Source organism: Eschrichtius robustus, chromosome 2 (assembly GCF_028021215.1).
Source record: "Eschrichtius robustus isolate mEscRob2 chromosome 2, mEscRob2.pri, whole genome shotgun sequence".
In the NCBI taxonomy this organism is placed as follows: domain Eukaryota; kingdom Metazoa; phylum Chordata; class Mammalia; order Artiodactyla; family Eschrichtiidae; genus Eschrichtius; species Eschrichtius robustus.
The window spans coordinates 22,468,313-22,486,992 of NC_090825.1; positions in this window are offsets into that span (position 1 = coordinate 22,468,313).

Consider the following 18,680-nt stretch of genomic DNA (forward strand, 5'->3'; position numbering starts at 1 on the left):
ATTAAAATTGCTAAACATTATAGTTGCTGTGTAAATGTCCTCATAATTTGATTTGGAGGGATGTGGTTAGCAAAGAAGATTAATTAGCAAGGACACTGCATGGAGGTAAAAGAAGTAAGAAAAGAATGGGGCGTTCTCTGGAAAGAATCTATTACAATAGCAAAATATTTTCAACAGTTCAAATTCTAAGTAGAATTTGTTACATTCTAAGTAGACATCCCTCATGGTTATTATTTTGTGAAACTTGCTTTAAGTCTGTTGGTAAATAGTAAACTCTCATGAGAGTGCTTGTTACTTTAGCTTAGCTTTAGAAACTTCAATGTAAAGAGCATAGTGTCGACAAGCTTTCTCTCCTAAACATTATCTTCCTTTAACAGAAAAGAAAAAAAGGGTTGCATCTTGCCTCCTCATGTTAAATCTTGAAAAGTCATTCTCACAACCAAAAATGTTAGAAAAGTATAAGAAAAGGCAAAAATCCTATTAATTTCTAAAAAAGTCTCAGGAATCCAAATTTAATATTCAAGAAAGTTAAACTGGAATATAGATCCTCACAACTACAGTAAATAGTAAGAAAACTGTGAAGTATGTTTGCAGTGTTGAACTTGCTGAATTATATTCCAGTGACCCGCCAAGAGAAGGACATTTCTCAGCCTGCGTCTCAAAATAAGACATGTGGAGATGACGCTGCAGCCCTGCAACCTGCAACCGCTGCTGGTCCAAGAAGTAGACTGGAAGTCAGTCTGTAGCCTGGAACCTAGAGGCTGAAAGCCAGAGGTTAGAAGTTGGAGACTAGCCAACCTGCAGGCCATAGATGATTAATACCACTCTCCTTGATTTAAGCCACTGAATTTAAGGCTCTAAGTTTTGCCACAGCTCTTACTGAGGAAATAACTCACTAATTCTCTCTCTCTCTCTCTCTTTCTTTCGCTGTTTCTATCTAATGCTTAGTTGAGTTTCTTTAGACTTGACTTGGTATAATTTTTACCAATGAGTGTATAAGTAAGTGTACTGGCTGGAAAGATTATTTACAAACCATGCTTAGTTGAACTTTAGGAAAATCCTCTGGGAAAAAAAATAATCCAGTGAACGTTGGGGAAATGTAAATTACAAATACAGACACATATGTGTTTGTGTTTATATGTCTGGGATTATATATAAAACATATAAATACATTTTAAAACTCATACAAAATTTATTGGTGTACATTTTTTGTATTTCTTTTTGTCAAAAGGAAAAATTAAGCCCACATTGAATTTGTTTCAATATAGAATGGTTAAAAAAACAAATTCGAGGTTTTGTATTTTTTTGGGTTGTTTGATTTTGTTTTGTCAGATATCAACATATGGCTAAAAAATGCTATGCTGTGTAGCCTCACCATTTTGTTTTTTAATGAGAAAGTCAGTCATGCCAGTAATAACCAAATTCTAAAATTTTTGAGAGAGTCTTATGAAAATGTAGTGGCTCATTTTTAAATTATCAACAAGTGAGAAGCAGATTTCCCTTTAAATGGGTCTGCCCACTAGAAGAGAACAAAACTTCACTGCTCTGGCGCACACCAAGCTTGTTGGTATAATATCCATGCCTTTGATATCCTTAATTAAACAATGGTGCACTGCAGTCAAATATGATCACTCGTGGCACCTCTGTCGTAGGCCATGCACCTCCCAAGAGAAAACTTATGCACCTTTAAAATGTTCTGTTTTGATCCTAAGGTTCAGAGACTATAGAGAATTGGGGCTGATTTGGGGCTGGTGTTACTGTCGTCTTTTCCTTCATGGCTCATTATACACAATAAACAGGCCTGGTATTAGAGGGAATGGAGTGACAGAGGACCATTTATAATCCTGGAAGAGGATATCCCCAAACAAAGGTGATGGTGGTGGATATGGTCCACCATTTAGTAGAAGTAAAGGAGTTAAAAGTGGAGGATCAATTCCTGCCGGTAGAGGTGGCGCTGGTTGAGCTCATGGGGGGCATGGCCCTTTGCCTGCCCATGGATACGGTGGAGGAAAGCCTGGAATTTATGAGCAAACTATGTGTCCATGATCTTGGGTTCGAAGCTGGAATTTTGTTCCAAGGTGCTTGGAAATTTATTCCAATTTTTGCAGCTTGTCTTGAGTCTGCAAAGGATTTGGTTAAAGTATGCCAATTGCCTTAGCTAACATAGTAGATGTTTGCATGCTAAAGCAACTCTTCACACATTTCATTGTACCTGATTTTCTCAGAAAAGTTTTGTCTGTTTGTTTTTTACTTTTTTCCCCAGCTCTATTGAGGGATGAGTAACAAATAAAAATTATATAAATGTATATTTAGCTTGGAAAACGTGATTTTTTAAAGGCGTACAATGTGATGATGTAATATAAGTATACGTTGTGAAATGATGACCACAGTCATTTTAATAACACATTCATCTCCTTACATAGTTATCTTGTGTGTGTGTGTGTGTACATTTAAAATCTACTCTCTTAGCAACTTTCAAGTATACAGTATAATATTATTAACTATAATCACCATGCTGTATATGAGGTTTCCAGAACTTATTCATCTTACAGCTCGAAGCTTGTATCTTTTGACCTACATCTTCCCATTTCTCACAAACCCCAGTCCCTGGCAACCACCATTGTACTCTCTGTAGTTTGTTGATACATGTATATGAGAGTAAAAGATACAATTTAAATTTTCTCTTCTTAAACTTAAAAATGTCCATTTTGTTTTTCAAATATTTTATATGTGTGCCTTACTTTGATATATTAAGAAATCCAGTTAGGTTGAAAATTTATACATACAGGTATATAATGGATACTCTTCAATGAAAACTTTAAAATTCAAAAAATTTTAAAGTAATAAATGTAATATCTATATACAAGCACACGGACATCCATTTGTACAGCTGGAACTCTCCAAATACAATGGCCTGACTGATAATCTTAAGTGTAATAAAAACAAATTATTTCAAAGCATTCTAAAGATTCTTAAAAATAATGCTTAATTTTATTCATTTTATGGTGAACAAATAACATTTAGCCAATAAATTATAAACTCATATAAATCGCGTTTTACCTGAGGTTGATGCAAAGGCAGTGCATTTTTCAGTTTGTAGAATTTCAGTACTCTTTGGGCTGAAAATGAGAATAGGAATTAGGTTGTGTGAATAGACTTTCATGAGAAAAGAAATCTTTTTTTTTTTTTTTTTTATGTTTTATCTGGATAGTTGTCAAAACAGATTTCCCCCCTTGTTTTGCACTACAGTTTGTAGATATTTGTACTACAAACTATGAGACAATAGTAGAGACAACCAATTCTTTGGTACTCACTTATTTCATTTAAAAAATGGTGCTACAACATGACCTCTGGACCGTTTCCAGTTTCAAAATTATACTAAGAGTTTGACAAACATAAATTTGTATACCTTCATCAAAATTACAAATTTGGAAGAATAAATCTAGGAGCCTATTTCAAAACAGACACATTAAAATAAATGTTATTCATTTGATTTATATGAAGATCTAGAACATGTAACCTGGTTCTAATCCCAAGTGTTACTAAACATTTGCACACAATTATAACAAGTAGCCATCTTAATAGTTATGCCAGGTTCAATAATGTTTAGTATTGTTTTCTGTTCACCAAAGATTTTGCTAAGTATGTACAGCATGGAGAGAAAGGCATGTGCTTTAGTGAAGAAGATTCTATTTTAGAAGACTAGGTAATAGAAAAAAAAACATTTATTGGCCAAATAGATGACTATATTTATATTATTTTCTGTTTCTAAATGTCACTGATTTGGGGAATTATTTCTTTTTTATTAGCTGACTATATATTAGTCAGCATAATTTTGTTTTCTAGCAAGTTTGCCTTCATCACTCAAAATGCTATGCATAAAGTTCCTGAATTCATTTTCTCTTGCACTGCTTGATATATTATTTTGTTTCTTGGACTGTTTCTAACAACTAAAAAATGAAAGCAACCAATCACATAAAGACAACCTTCATCAAAATGTCACACTTACAGACTCTGCTGAATGATGATACTGGGAAAGCAAACCAGGATTGCTCATGAATGCAAAACTGTCATTACTTTCAGTCCTAATACTTTCTACTCTTAATTTATTTCTTTATCTAATGTTAACATTGGTGTTTGCGTAATTCTTTTCATCATATATGCCAATATATAACCCTGCCATGTTGGTGTGTGATTGTATTCATAACTTATATGGAACCATATTAAGTGTATCATGAACTCAGTGGTCTAATAGTATCCCTACAACATTCAACATGGTTGCATTTTCCCTACTTACAGGAGATTAACATAGCGTTGTCTGCAGAAATACTGGAATGAATGAGCCGTCTGGAAAAAGTGTAATTTAGGAAAAATATAAACGTGCCAATCTCCATGTGCTTCAAACAATAGTAAGAAATTTAGAAGATTAAAACATGAAAGAACAAAGTGTAATTTTTTTGGTAATAGTATAAATATAACATTTGAAGATACGGAGGTGATTAAATATGTGTAGAAACAATCTTCGTTTGGCTCTACTTCCTTTGCCTATGTATGTTTCCTCTTTTCTAGCTACTCAACTTCTCACTATAATCAAGATTTAGTAATTTATGATTTGGGTCATAAGTAATTCAAAATTATAATTTTTTTTTTACAATTTTACAAACATACTCAGTGTAATTAATGAACTTATCTAAACCACATTGAGACAATACTAGCTTCCTTTAAATATCTGATATTTTAAGTAAATTTTGATAGAAATTACTATAAACTGTTATCTGAAAGAGTTTTGACTTGGAATATCTCCAAATTTGTTTATATTAGCTATTCAAACAGCCATAAAATATAAATACATTCAATTTACCTCTTTTTTCCAAATTTTGTTTATCTACCAACTAGATTATGAAAAGGTACATTTATTTCAATCTTTGTTTAAAGCGTTTTCATTGGGGATTTAGTGTTATCTCATGACTTTTGAACGGGAGCAAAATTTGCCACCTCCAAATATACTTCTTTGGCATACGGATTGTCTTGAGCTGGTTCTATTTAAGAAATAGGAGAAGCTCTGAAATCAAAGTAGAAGTTATTCTTTTACAAGAGACTTTTACATTTATAAGGGTCATCTCTGTTTGGAAGGGTGTCTCCCTCTCTGTACCAGGAAGAGGAGGATAACTAAATCTGTAGAAACTCTCATCAGTGGAGAAGATATGAACTTAAATCTGCATAACAGCCTTACTCTTCTGCACTGTGAGTTTCCTCCCTTCTCTGGTCTTCACTGTCCCCGCATCTCCAACATCTCTTGTCTTCAGTTGGAGATGGTATTCAAGGTGATAACTTGTGTCATTTTGAAGAGTTACTCAGTTTTTCTGGGTATCTCTCATGTATACGGGAGGTATACATGTTATTAAACTTATGTTTGTTTTCGCCCAGTTACTCTGTCTTTTTTTACAGGGGGCGTCTCTGTGAAGAACCTAGAATGGTAGAAGGAAAATTATCCTCCCACCCCCCACTACACTTTCAGTAGCCAGGTTATTAGTGTTACCAGAAGCGTTAGCACTTCATCTTATATTTTGAGGAGAGCAAAAGGAGTGTAATGAAAGAGTTGTTGAAGACACACAATAGTAACAACAAAATAGAATCTAGAGTGAGAAGACCTGGAGTGTTAGCAGACCAGCCACTTGCTAATGCGATGGTTTTTTCTCATTAAACCAGAAGTTTTTTAAAAAAAATTTATTTATTTAGTTTTGGCTGTGTTGGGTCTTCGTTTCTGTGCGAGGGCTTTCTCTAGTTGTGGCAAGTGGGGGCCACTCTTCATCGCGGTGCGCGGGCCTCTCACTATCGCGGCCCCTCCCGTTGCGGAGCACAGGCTCCAGACGCGCAGGCTCAGCAGCCGTGGCTCACGGGCCCAGTTCCGCGGCATGTGGGATTCTCCCAGACCAGGGCTCGAACCCGAGTCCCCTGCATTAGCAGGCAGACTCTCAACCACTGCGCCACCAGGGAAGCCCCCAGAAGTTTTTTTATCAGTAAAATGTGAACGGTTATAAGATCTTCCCTGACTATACATATATATCAAATACATAATATGTTATGTCTACTCTATTGACTTAAGATTTTCAAAGGTAATATGTCTCAGGGGTAAATATTTGTGAAGTGATTTTAAAATATTATCTTGGTGATTTTTATTTCATTTATGTGTATTTCATTATACAGTCTCTGAACATATTCATGTCTTATTAAACTTCAAATAAGATCTTCATCTCTAATACCATTTTACAAGAAAGGATGTAAAATTTCTATTCAATTAATTATGTCAACTTAATCTCAATAAGCCTTTATTCAGCTCAAGGAGCCAAACTGTGTCTAAAGTCTTTTTCTTACAAATGAGCACATTTACTATTTCCTCCATTTCCCCCTGCTGTTTCTTTTCAATATAGTTAAATGTCCCCAGTCAATCACAGTTAAATAATTTCCTCCTAAAGTAGTCAGTATCAATCAATTATGATAAATTAAGACTGACAAGGGATAAACCAAGGATTGATGTATGGGCAAATTGAAACAGAAGTCTTTAATGGGAAGGAAGTAGTTACAAGGAGCAGAAAGTAACCCTTTATAATTTAAAAAAAAACACACAATATTTCATTATAAAAGATCATTTCAGGGGCTTCCCTGGTGGTGCAGTGGTTGAGAGTCTGCCTGCCAATTCAGGGGACACGGGTTCGAGCCCTGGTCTGGGAAGATCCCACATGCCACGGAGCAACTGGGCCCGTGAGCCACAACTACTGAGCCTGCGCGTCTGGAGCCTGTGCTCCGCAACAAGAGAGGCCGCGATAGTGAGAGGCCCGCGCACCGCGATGAAGAGTGGCCCCCGCTCGCCGCAACTGGAGAAAGCCCTCGCACAGAAACGAAGACCCAACGCAGCCATAAATAAATAAATAAAATAAAATAAAAAAAAATCATTTCAATTATATATATGCACGTGTATGTGTGTGTATTTGCACACATGCAAATACAGTTATTTTTCAATCTTCAAAATACTTCCAGCCTGCTATACTGGTATAACTTTAAAGTCAATAGGATATAAACTTTGCTTCTTTCCATTTCCTCTAAAATATATCCACTTATTGCAATTACTTGCATCTGTTCTTTCGTAGATGGAAAAATTAATCATTCTATCTAAGAAAGAAATGGAAAATTTTATTTGAGCCAAATTGAGGATTAAAACCCAGGAACAGCCCCTCAGAAAGCTCTGAGAATTGTTCCAATTGTTAGAAGTCAAGGCAGAGACATATAAGTTTTTGAGACAGGGGGCTGTACGTTAAATGACATATAATTGATAGTTTACACAATCCAGATAAAGCCTACAACGTGAGTAGTGGGTCATGGGTCATCATGGCCCCTTACAAGATTAAGAAGGAATGTTATCTTTTAAGGAGTTGTCTTGTTGGTGCTAGGAGAATGTTTCTCTTTATGGTTGAGCAGGTATTTCTACCCATGGGGAGGTTTGGTCGATGCACAATGCAGATACACAATGCACAGTAAAGGTGGGAGGGGAGGCCAAAGGGTAGAGAAAATCTTTTATGTTTAATTTTTTTTTTTGTCTTGCCCCAAATTAAGAATTTTATTTCACACTTTTGTTCTCTCTTACATACTTAACAAATAACCTTAGACTTGGACTAATTTCTTGTCTTTTTTCTTATGGTTTCTTCTCAATGAGAAATCAGTCTTCAAAACCTATTGCACATTTATGCAAAGGATCTTAATTTCAACACCAAATATATTTTACAGTCAAATAAACACTATCATCTTTTCTTTCTCCAATATGAGAAAAAATTTACCAAATGAGTAAGTCAAAATTAGTTGCATATATAATGTGTTTTCAGAAACGCATTTTACAAATTATGTTACTTCCTTGTACAAATAATGGTGAAATTTAGTTGAATGATAGAAAAGTCAAACATAATTATAACTGATGGATTTTATACTATGAGTAGTGATAAAGCATGGATGTTAGTATGGAGGAGTGGTTTCTAAAAGTATAATTGGTCTTTTGTCTTAAATTTGGTCCAACAATCATATAACTTCATTAGAGATACTGAATAGGTACTGACAACATGACACCTGCAAACAGGTAATCTGCATAACATGATAATGATACCAAACCTTATTGCTAAGGAAATAAAGTAAATGTCTGAAGTTTTTTAAAGAAACAATTTTGTAAGTATAGTATAGATTAGCTGTGATTTAGCAATGGGCTAAGAAAGACTGAAAGGTTTTAGTATACACTGCTAAATATGTCATCAATGTACTGTGAGTACACAGATATGATTTCTATTCCTTTTAGTACTAGCTGAAATGTTTTTTAATAATGGCAATAGTTTATATGTTAATGTTTATATTTTCAAAAGACTGAATTTTAGGTGTATTTTCTGAAATAATCTTCCTTAAAATGCTGTTAGAAATTATTAACACCCTTTTAAAAATGAGTGAACTACATCTCAGTAAGCTTGTGTCTTCCTCCTGATCTCACTGCTAATAATCTTTTCCGAAAAATTGCAAGATTTTGCCAATTTACGTTGACAGAAATCTGGAAAACACGTATAGGAATAGAGTCTAAAGGTCGTGAATCAGAACGGAAGGAACATACTATTGTTTCGGAACAACTTTATTGATAGGGTTTCACTAACCAGAGTCTGGGGTTATTGTGTTAACTTGAATGACTTTAGAGCAATTGATTGAAACTTGGGCCCAAACAGTAACTTAAAATAAGTGAAGTTGAAATGTCAGAACTTCCTTGATGTATCCTAGAGAAAAGTATTCCCTGGTCCAGGCCCCTTTCTGTGCAAGGGGCTCTTCTACTTGGCTGTATGACAAAGCAGATGAGATTGGTGCTTGAAGTGTCTATGGCAAATAGGGATGTTTGTGGAGACTTTGGCAGGTCCCTGCTGAAGAATCACAGTAAAACATTTAGGATTTTAGAGCAATTACTCTTTGAGACCCAGGTTTCAATAGAGACTGAATGCTTGAGGGTGTGCCAAGAAGTTACCACGTGACCTAAGCACCTAAGATTCGGTAACTTTGGCCTCATGGAAAATTTACCAGTTGACTGAAGCAATATCCTGGGGAATGAAAAGTGTTTTCAACAAATGATGCTGAGACAATTAGATAACCATGAACAAAAAAAATTAGTTTAGACCCATATTCCACACCATAAGGAATGTCAATTCAAAATGGATCATAAAGATAAAAACATAAAACTTTTAGAAGAAAAATTGAGATATTCGTGACCCTGGATTAAGAGTTTTTAGATACAACACCAAAAGCACAATGCATAAAGGAAAAATAATAATAAATTAGATTTGATCAAAATTAAAAACTTGGTTCTTTCAAAGGACACCAATAAGGACCTGAAAAACAAGCCACACGCTGGGAAGAACTATTTTTAAAGTCTTTGTTTAGTCGGATTGGGCTGGTATAACAGAATACCATAGAGTGGGTGGTTTATAATTAAACGAAATTTATTTCTTACTGTTCTGAAGGCTGGAAGTCCAAGGTCAAGGCATAGGCAGGTTTAGTCTACAGTGAGGGCCTACTTCCTGGTTCATAGGTGGCTTTCTCTTCACTGTGCCTTCACTTGTTGGAAAGGGCAAAAAAGCTCTCTGAGGTCTCTTTTATAAGGACACTAATTTCATTCATGAAGCTCCATCCTCATAACCTAAACACCCTTCAAATGCCCCACTTCCAAATACCATCAAATTGGGCATTAGCATTTAGCATATGAATTTGAGGGATTATCATAAATATTTAGCCTATAGCATAGGTATCCTAGGTTCCTGGGGTGATTCTGTCTATAAAGGATGGCAGCAAAATGTCACAAGGAATAGAATGTTAGCAACTTCTTCCACAATCATGACAAAGGATGCTTAAGAAACGCAACTCAAATTATTTTTTGAAATAGCCACAGCTTCCCAAGTAACTTCCAAGTTCACATGCAAAGGAAATCACTTCTTTTGCATTTATTCTTATAGGATCTGTATGCAATCTGAATCTGAAATAAATATCAATAAATGTTCATACTTTATGGACTTACTAAAAACTCAAAATAATGATTGCTTCATAAAATCATGCACAATAAATAAGGCTTTGTCAGACAGAATCTGGAATTAACTTGACATGATGTAACTAAAATGTTTAAGTGAATACTGATTGTTATCTCAATATAAGATCAAAAATTAGCACAGGGGCTTCCTTGGTGGCGCAGTGGTTGAGAATCTGCCTGCCAATGCAGAGGACACGGGTTGGAGCCCTGGTCTGGGAAGATTCCACATGCCGCGGAGCAACTGGGCCTGTGAGCCACAACTACTGAGCCTGCGCGTCTGGAGCCTATGCTCCGCAACAAGAGAGGCCGCGATAGTGAGAGGCCCGCGCACCGCGATGAAGAGTGGCCCCCGCTCGCCGCAACTGGAGAAAGCCCTCGCACAGAAACGAAGACCCAACGCAGCCATAAATAAATAAATATTAAAATAAAAATTAGCACAGATACAAGTTTTTTATAGTACAGCTTTACATTATCACGACATTCTCACATATATGATTTATCCACTACATAGTATGAGAAACATGAAATATAATAATGGTTAAAGTGAGACCCTTCTAACTAAAAATATTTTAAGGTCATTTTTTTTCTTTTTTTCCTTGGTAAACTAACCTCAAAGATTTCAGATATTTCCATTGTGGCTATTTGCTCCAATTGACAAAAAAAGCATTGCTATTTCTTATGAACTTTTCCACCTTTTCAAGGTGAAAAACTTAGTGGACATTGGACTCATTTCAGGCTCAGTGCCTGTTTTAGAAGTGAGACAATTTAACAATCACTCCTGACTGGCTTCTCTGTGACAGACTCAGAGTGAAATCAGTGCTGAATGACCAGAGAACTTAAAGCCAAGCTGGCAGCAGCAATCTAGTGGGCCGAGATGAGGACAGCATGTGTTCTTTCAGACCTTCCCTGCCAGCTGTGTGGAAGCATACTTCCTGTGGTTTGCTGTTCTCCCCAAAGCCTTTTAAAAGTGTGACTATAGGACTACAATGAATGGAAACCTTCTATTTGAACTGATGTCTTGGAAACTTGTCTATACCAAATTTGGGTCATATTTTTTCCAGCTTTCAAAAGGAGCAAATTAACCAAAGATATTTTATTTTATTTATACTATATTGTTAATGCTTAAGGAGGTTTGGATTCTCTATACTGGCCATATTTAAGCATTGTTCTCCATATGACTAGTGAATCACTTTTATCATAGAAGGTAAAATATGTTGGGACTATTGACAGAATCTCATTTCATGATCCACTTAATTGAAATTTGAAAATATCTCCTTTATGATTCATACCCAACAGAGGTTTATAACAGCAAAATGAAAAGAAGGAAGCAGAACTGCTATGCTGATGAATTGCTATACTCTATAGTTTCATTTGCCTAATAGAGTATAGAAATATGCCCTAATGTACATATGATATTTCTGGACTACACATAGTATACATTTTTAAACTCATTATAAGAAAAAGACTGACACTGAATTATAGAAAGCAGGTAATTTGAATAATACATATTTTGTGTGAACCATCCCAATATGTTTATAAATAATTGTATACAGCTATCATTAATAAATGCACACCTTTGCATATCTTTCAATGGAAAAATGAAACAAGTTAGGAAATAAATGCAAGCATGATTTGCCTTAAGGAAACTTGGCAAAAAAGGAAAAATCTTTTAGAATACATATATTGATTACAATAATTTTCATAATCAAGTAATGTTTCTAGTGATAGACTTAGCATTTGAATCATGTAATTTATTTCTATGGGAATGATACTGAGGTAAAGTTTTAGATCTACATCATTGCCGAAAACAAAGAAAAACACAACCTACAATTAAATAACACTATAGTTACCCATAAAGCAAATTCATTACTTGCTCTTTTGGGAAATCTGAATTATACTATTGTATTTATTGTAACAGAATCATAGTTAAAGATGAGAATGACACAAAATCCTTCTTAAAAACAGTTGGTTGTTAAGTTTTAATTTTTAAAATATTGGAACCAGTCTCTTAGAGTTCTACCTAAGGAATAACTTGATGACAATTATCAGAATTTGAATTTTCTTTGCAACTTCTCTTTCCTCATGAAGCCAGCTTAAGTGGTTGAGTGTGGTTTCACCTAATTAGAGTGAAATAGATAGGGTGTAGGGAGATAAGAAGAGAGCAGCAGCATTACCCCTCTTTAGGATATTCTGACACTGACTAAGAGGAAATGCCTATTTCCTTCATGCTTCCACCAAGTACAGGCAATGTCCAGCTAACTCACATCACAAGGGCCATGATACTGTTTCCTGGTGGAAATCATAAGAGATAATATACTTTTTAAGAACCATTCAGGAAAAAACATGGTCATGTTGTAAAGTGAAAAGTTTTCAACAATCTTCAAAATAAATTGCCAGGATGGACTCACAATACTGAATGTTCATGTCTAACTTCCTTATTCCCAGAAAAATGCCTGCAAAATTTTAGAGATATAGCAAAGCAGATTTTTTGGTTGTTCTTTATGATCCTGCATTCATTTCCAGAATTTCACATGATTTACTTTGTTAATATTGTTAATACTGTTGTTTTTATTATTGTTCATTATTGTTTTTTCATTAGACAAAACATGAAATCATTATTCATACAGTGCCTATTACAGGCCTGGAACTATGCTAAGTGAAATAACCCTATAAAGTAGATACTATTTTAAATGCCTTTGTTATAGACATTGGTGTTTAAGAATAGAGGGGCATAGTAACTTGTCTAAGGCTGGACAGTTATTAACAGTGAACCTATTAACAGTGAACCAGGATTTAATTCAAGGTCTGATCTGAGTCTGAATGTAATCACTGTGCTATATTAGGAACACTTTGTGTTCACTATTTCAGTGGCATAAATCTTGTTTCATCTGGATTTTATGATCTGGGAGAACAAGAAACACATTAAGTACTTTAAAAATATTTCTTTCTGTCCCTAAATGGGGAAAAAGTATTAGGTATAATTAAGACTATCAAATACTGTTTATTTTCATAAAGCAGTCTACCCGAAGAATCTTCTTTAGTTCTCAAAACCATTATGGATGCCAGTGGCAAGCAACGTCTAGAAAGATATTTATTATATATGTGTGGAGGAACTATTGTGGCTATGCCTACATAAATGGTAGGGTTAGGGGAAAGGACAAATATAAAAGACAGAATTCTGGGCTTGGATCTGATTCTCACTACCATAACTCCCTCAGGACCTTTGGGGTTCACTGAACCCTAGTGGAGTTCACTGTTCTGCATTCAGCTGCTATTGTCTGCTTTGCTAAGGGAGAATTGGAGAAAATAATATAACCACAGTTTTTTCATATGAATTACATTATTTTGATCTTTTATGATCAATAAGCAAATCTGAAATGTATCAATTAAAAAAAAGAGAATTATAATAATCACTATAAGAATACTGTTATAGACATCATTCACTTTATTTCATTGCGTCTCATTTTGGCAGAATCAAGAGAAAAAAAAATCTTAGTCCTATTATCCAATTGTCCCATTATCCAAAAAACAATTTTATATCTATTGAACAATAAATAATGTATATCGTATATTTTCTCTCCTTCTTAAAACTTTAAAGCCAAATTTCTAAGTTTTTCACTAATATTACCTCTGGCTTCATCATGTTTTCTACCTTTAATTTCTGTTTATGCTATTTATACTATTTTTTCAGACAGTTTTTCTTTGCCTTATTTTCAGTATCAGACTTAAACCCAGCAAGAGAGGCATGTACCCTGGGTCCTGCACTTTAAAGGGCCCTATTCGGACTATCTCCCCATTCATGTGAGAGATCCACTGAGCAAAGGGGATGTGAACACCCATGACTCACATTTCCCTTTTAATCCACAATCTCAGTACCTGGAAATATGGGATTTCCTTCACAAATGATCTCAAATCCATTTCCAGGGCCTATGCAGCAGACTCCCTCCCTGAGTCCATCCTATGGAATGCACATTCTACAAGCAGTGTGTGCATCATTAGGCCCAAGGGGCTGACAAAGAGCAGCTTCTTGCAGAGGGTTGGACAGAGACTGGACATTAGGTTTTGTGTGTTCACTTATGTTGTGTGAGGCTCCTTTTGGTGCAGGATAAAGCCAGGAGTAAGAATAGAAGATGTGTTGGCCAAGGGTCTGGTGTCTGGCTCTCTTTGTGCCGCCATATTTACAGGGGGAAAACTGAGCAGTCCAAGTGTACTAATTGAATGCGTTCTTTGTCTAGTTCATAACTTTTAAATATATATATTTATATATATATGTATGTATGTATGTTTATAGGCTTCCATTTGTTCTTTTGTCCTAGTTTCCACAGATGTTAAGGAGAAGTGTGCTTTTTTTAGTTGTGTGTGTATTTTTGTAAATTTCTTTACTCCTTTACAGCATAATTTATAAATAACCAAGATCACACAGTTACTCTGAGGAATGGTTTTGTCTCTTTTAGGAATAAAACCTTGTAATGGATTGCTTACCAACTGATATTTCATAAATCAATTTTATTTTTCAGTCATTCTTTTCTCAGTAATTATTTGATCCTTTATCTTCAAGAACGAAATTTGTTATAAATCTTTTTATGTACATATTTTTGTGTCTATCTAATTATACATTTATCTTCTTTTTATCATAAATTTATCAATAAATCCATTAGTTAATAAGTGACAACAAAATATCTTCTTTATCCTCCTGAGATTTGTATAAGTTTAGAATATTGTTTTATTAATATTTCCCTTTATAAAAGTTTGAGTCACACCCGTATTTTTTAACTCAATAAACTTAAGAGCCTAACATGTAGAACTAGTAGGAATTGAGGTGCTGAGATCCACCTGCTCTTTTTCCCTAGGGCAGTGTCCGGAAATGCTCAGGTGTTGGGGACAAGTTGCAGTTCCCTCCTCGCCTCTTTTTTTTTTAAAATTTTTATTGGAGTATACTTGCTTTACAATGTTGTGTTATTTTCTACTGTACAGCAAAGTGAATCAGCTATATGTATAAATATATCCCCTCTTTTTTGCATTTCCTTCCCATTTAGGTCACCACAGAGCATTGAGTAGAGTTCCCTGTGCTATACAGTAGCTTGTCATTAGTTATCTATTTTATACATAGTATCAATAGTGTCACCTAATCTATAACAAAGGAGGCCAGAATATACAATGGAGCAAAGACAGCCTCTTCAATAAGTGGTGCTGGGAAAACTGGCCAGCTACACGTAAGAGAATGAAATTAGAACACTCCCTAACACCATACACAAAAATAAACTCAAAATGGATTAAAGACCTAAATGTAAGACCAGACACTATAAGACTCTTAGAGGAAAACATAGGCACAACACTCTTTGACATAAATCGCAGCAAGATCTTTTTTGACCCACCTCCTAGAGTGATGAGAATAAAAACAAAAATAAACAAATGGGACCTAATGAAACTTAAAAGCTTTTGCACAGCAAAGGAAACCATAAACAAGATGAAAAGACAACCCTCAGATGGGAGAAAATATTTGCAAATGAATCAATGGACAAAGGATTAATCTCCAAAATATACAAACAGTTCATGCAGCTCAATATCAAAAAACCAACCCAATCCAAAAATGGGCAGAAGACTTAAATAGACATTTCTCCAAAGAAGATATACCGATTGCCAAAAAACACATGAAAAAATGCTCAACATCACTAATTATTAGAGAAATGCAAATCAAAACTACAGTGAGATATCACTCACACCAGTCAGAATGGCCATGATCAAAAAAATCTACAAACAATAAATGCTGGAGAGGGTGTAAAGAAAAGGGAACCCTCCTACACTGTCAGTGGGAATGTAAATTGATATAGTCACTGTGGAGAACAGTATGGGGGTTCCTTAAAAATCTAAAAATAGAACTATCATGTGACCCAGCAATCCCACTACTGGGCATATGCCCAGAGAAAACCACAATTCAAAAAGATATATGCACTCCCGTGTTCACTGAAACACTATCTACAATAGCCAGGACATGGAAACACCCTAAATGTCCATTAACAGAGAAATGGATAAAGAAGATGTGGTACATATATATAATGCAATATTACCCAGCCATAAAAAGGAACAAAATTGGGTCATTTGTAGAGACGTGGATGGACCTAGAGACTGTCATACAGAGTGAAGTAAGTTAGAAAGAGGAAAACAAATATCATATATTAACGCATATATGTGGAATCTGAAAAAATTGGTATAGACGATCTTATTTACAAAGCAGAAATAGAGACACAGACGTAGAGAACAAATGTATGGATTTCCTTGCCTCTTGAAGGAGATGTTTCAGGATCGTGAACCTTCTCCCGGTCCCACAGAGTTGCAACAGCTGTAGAGATCCACATTTTATTCTAAAGAAAGAAATTGATGGCAAATTTTAAATCTCTCTCTCACTCAGTTGGAAATAGAGTGGCCAAACCAGAATTTAGTAGTAAAATGACCTCTTGCTATTACCAAAGGGTGACACTTTGAGAGTGGGTTTTCCTGCAGTTTTAATGTTGCAATCATTGGTAATTTCATACTACAAGGTCACTTTTTTCTCTACTTCCAAGTGGATTTTCCTATTTTGTAGAGGAGACATTTTCAGAGCTATTGTCTATTTTTAACCTGAAAATAGGCTTTTTTATCATAAAAGGTGGTAATTCTTATGTGTTGTTTCCTCGTGTGTTATAACTGAATGATTAGCCTGAACCAGAACAGTTTCATAAAATTCTAACGTAAATATTTCCAATTTAATATCCAAAATATATTTTACAGACTAGACATTGTATTGAACATTCTTGTTTTTGCTTGACATTTAATAATCTACCTGAAATACGGAGTTTTCAAGACCCGACATGGTCTGAAAATACAGTAATCCTAGATTAGAGAAAGATTGTTAAACTTTTACTTGGAAAAGAATACTAGTTTTAAAATTTTTGTTCTCCAAGAGTTCTTTGCTAACAAAAAATGGAGCAAAATTTAGACAGACTATGCCTTATTCTGTCATTAATTCTAAAATCATGCCAGAAAATATACAGTGTATAACCATGTATTGAAAATCAAGTATAAAATGTATAATGAATACAATGTATGAGATCAGAAAAGTCACTAATGATTTTCTAAAATATTCATTTATTTAGTCTTCAGTTCTCTGCTATAAGATCACAATACTATGCTATGCCAGACCAGATAAATCTTACTGATTTAAACACTAATAACTTGAAATCAAAATCATCTAATATAAGATTTTATAGTACAAATTAAGAGGGAAACTGGTGTGTTAATCTTAAAAGAATACACATTTAAAATATTTTAGAAGTATGTATGTGTATATATATATATATATATATATATATATATATACACAAACTTACTATTATGATATGTATGGAAATATATATAAGCATGCATATATATATATATATATATATATATATGTATATAAAATTATATAGTAAAGTCATTTGGTCTCACTGTTGTAAAGAACCATGAAGGTTGGGCAATGCTATTTGTCATTTAATATCTGAATGTTACTCTCATAATTCCTGGTCATTTATCAGATCTTTTATAACTATATTAGTTATATTATTAATTTATGCATTATATATTATATATACATACATACTTAATATATCAATATATATTAAAGTTTTAAAATATATTTGAAGTCACATATATAGTTAAAAAGCATGTGGATAATGTTCAGATAAGAGTTGTAAGGAAATATGGCAAAATTCTTAGATAAAATTCTTAATTTTAGAAATGATTTAAAAATTCCTTATTGAATATTATTGCCTGTCTTTTGTAATGTTCAAATGTCACATTTACCAAACTGACCAACTCAGGACATAATAGCTTATACAAAAAATTATCTCAACTAAAGGAATAAGGGTGTTTAAGATCCATATGTAATGAGTTATGCTACACCAACTTCAAAATAGAATTACTGTCAAACATTGGTCACTATTCAGGATATGTTTATATACATATAATTAAATGTTGGATTTACGAAATAAATTTCTTCAGAGAAGTGTTCTCCCTCTTACTGGAATCTGGAAAAAAAAAAAAAAAACTGGTTAAATTTTCTGCCTGTCTCGAAGAAATTATCTCAAATTATTGGATCATGAGAAGGAAAACCAAATGTGTTTTGAAACAAGGACTTTCCAGTATTATGAATCAACTCTCTTCTGTTAAGATTTAGTTTTGATATAATAAAAGATTTTTAAGACTCAAATCTTGAACAAAACCTCTTACAAATACTACTTGCACAATTGACTGCATTAAGAAAAGAAATCTAGAAAGTCAAATCTACCAGCTAAAACTGAAATATCATTTGTTATAATATTTACTTTTTCTACTTATTTATGAGTTTGTTTATTCTCCACTTTTTTGCTATAAATAATTTAAGGCAACATTTAGTGATACATAATATACATTTGAATTAGTTGAAAAAAGAGTAAAATAAAGAAGTGTATTGAATAATTTGGAGAATAAAATAACGTTATAAAATGCATATGTAAGGAGGTTATACACTTGCCAAGGATGTGCTTTGATGTAGTTCTTAGCATTCCAGCAGCAAGACAGAAATGAGAAA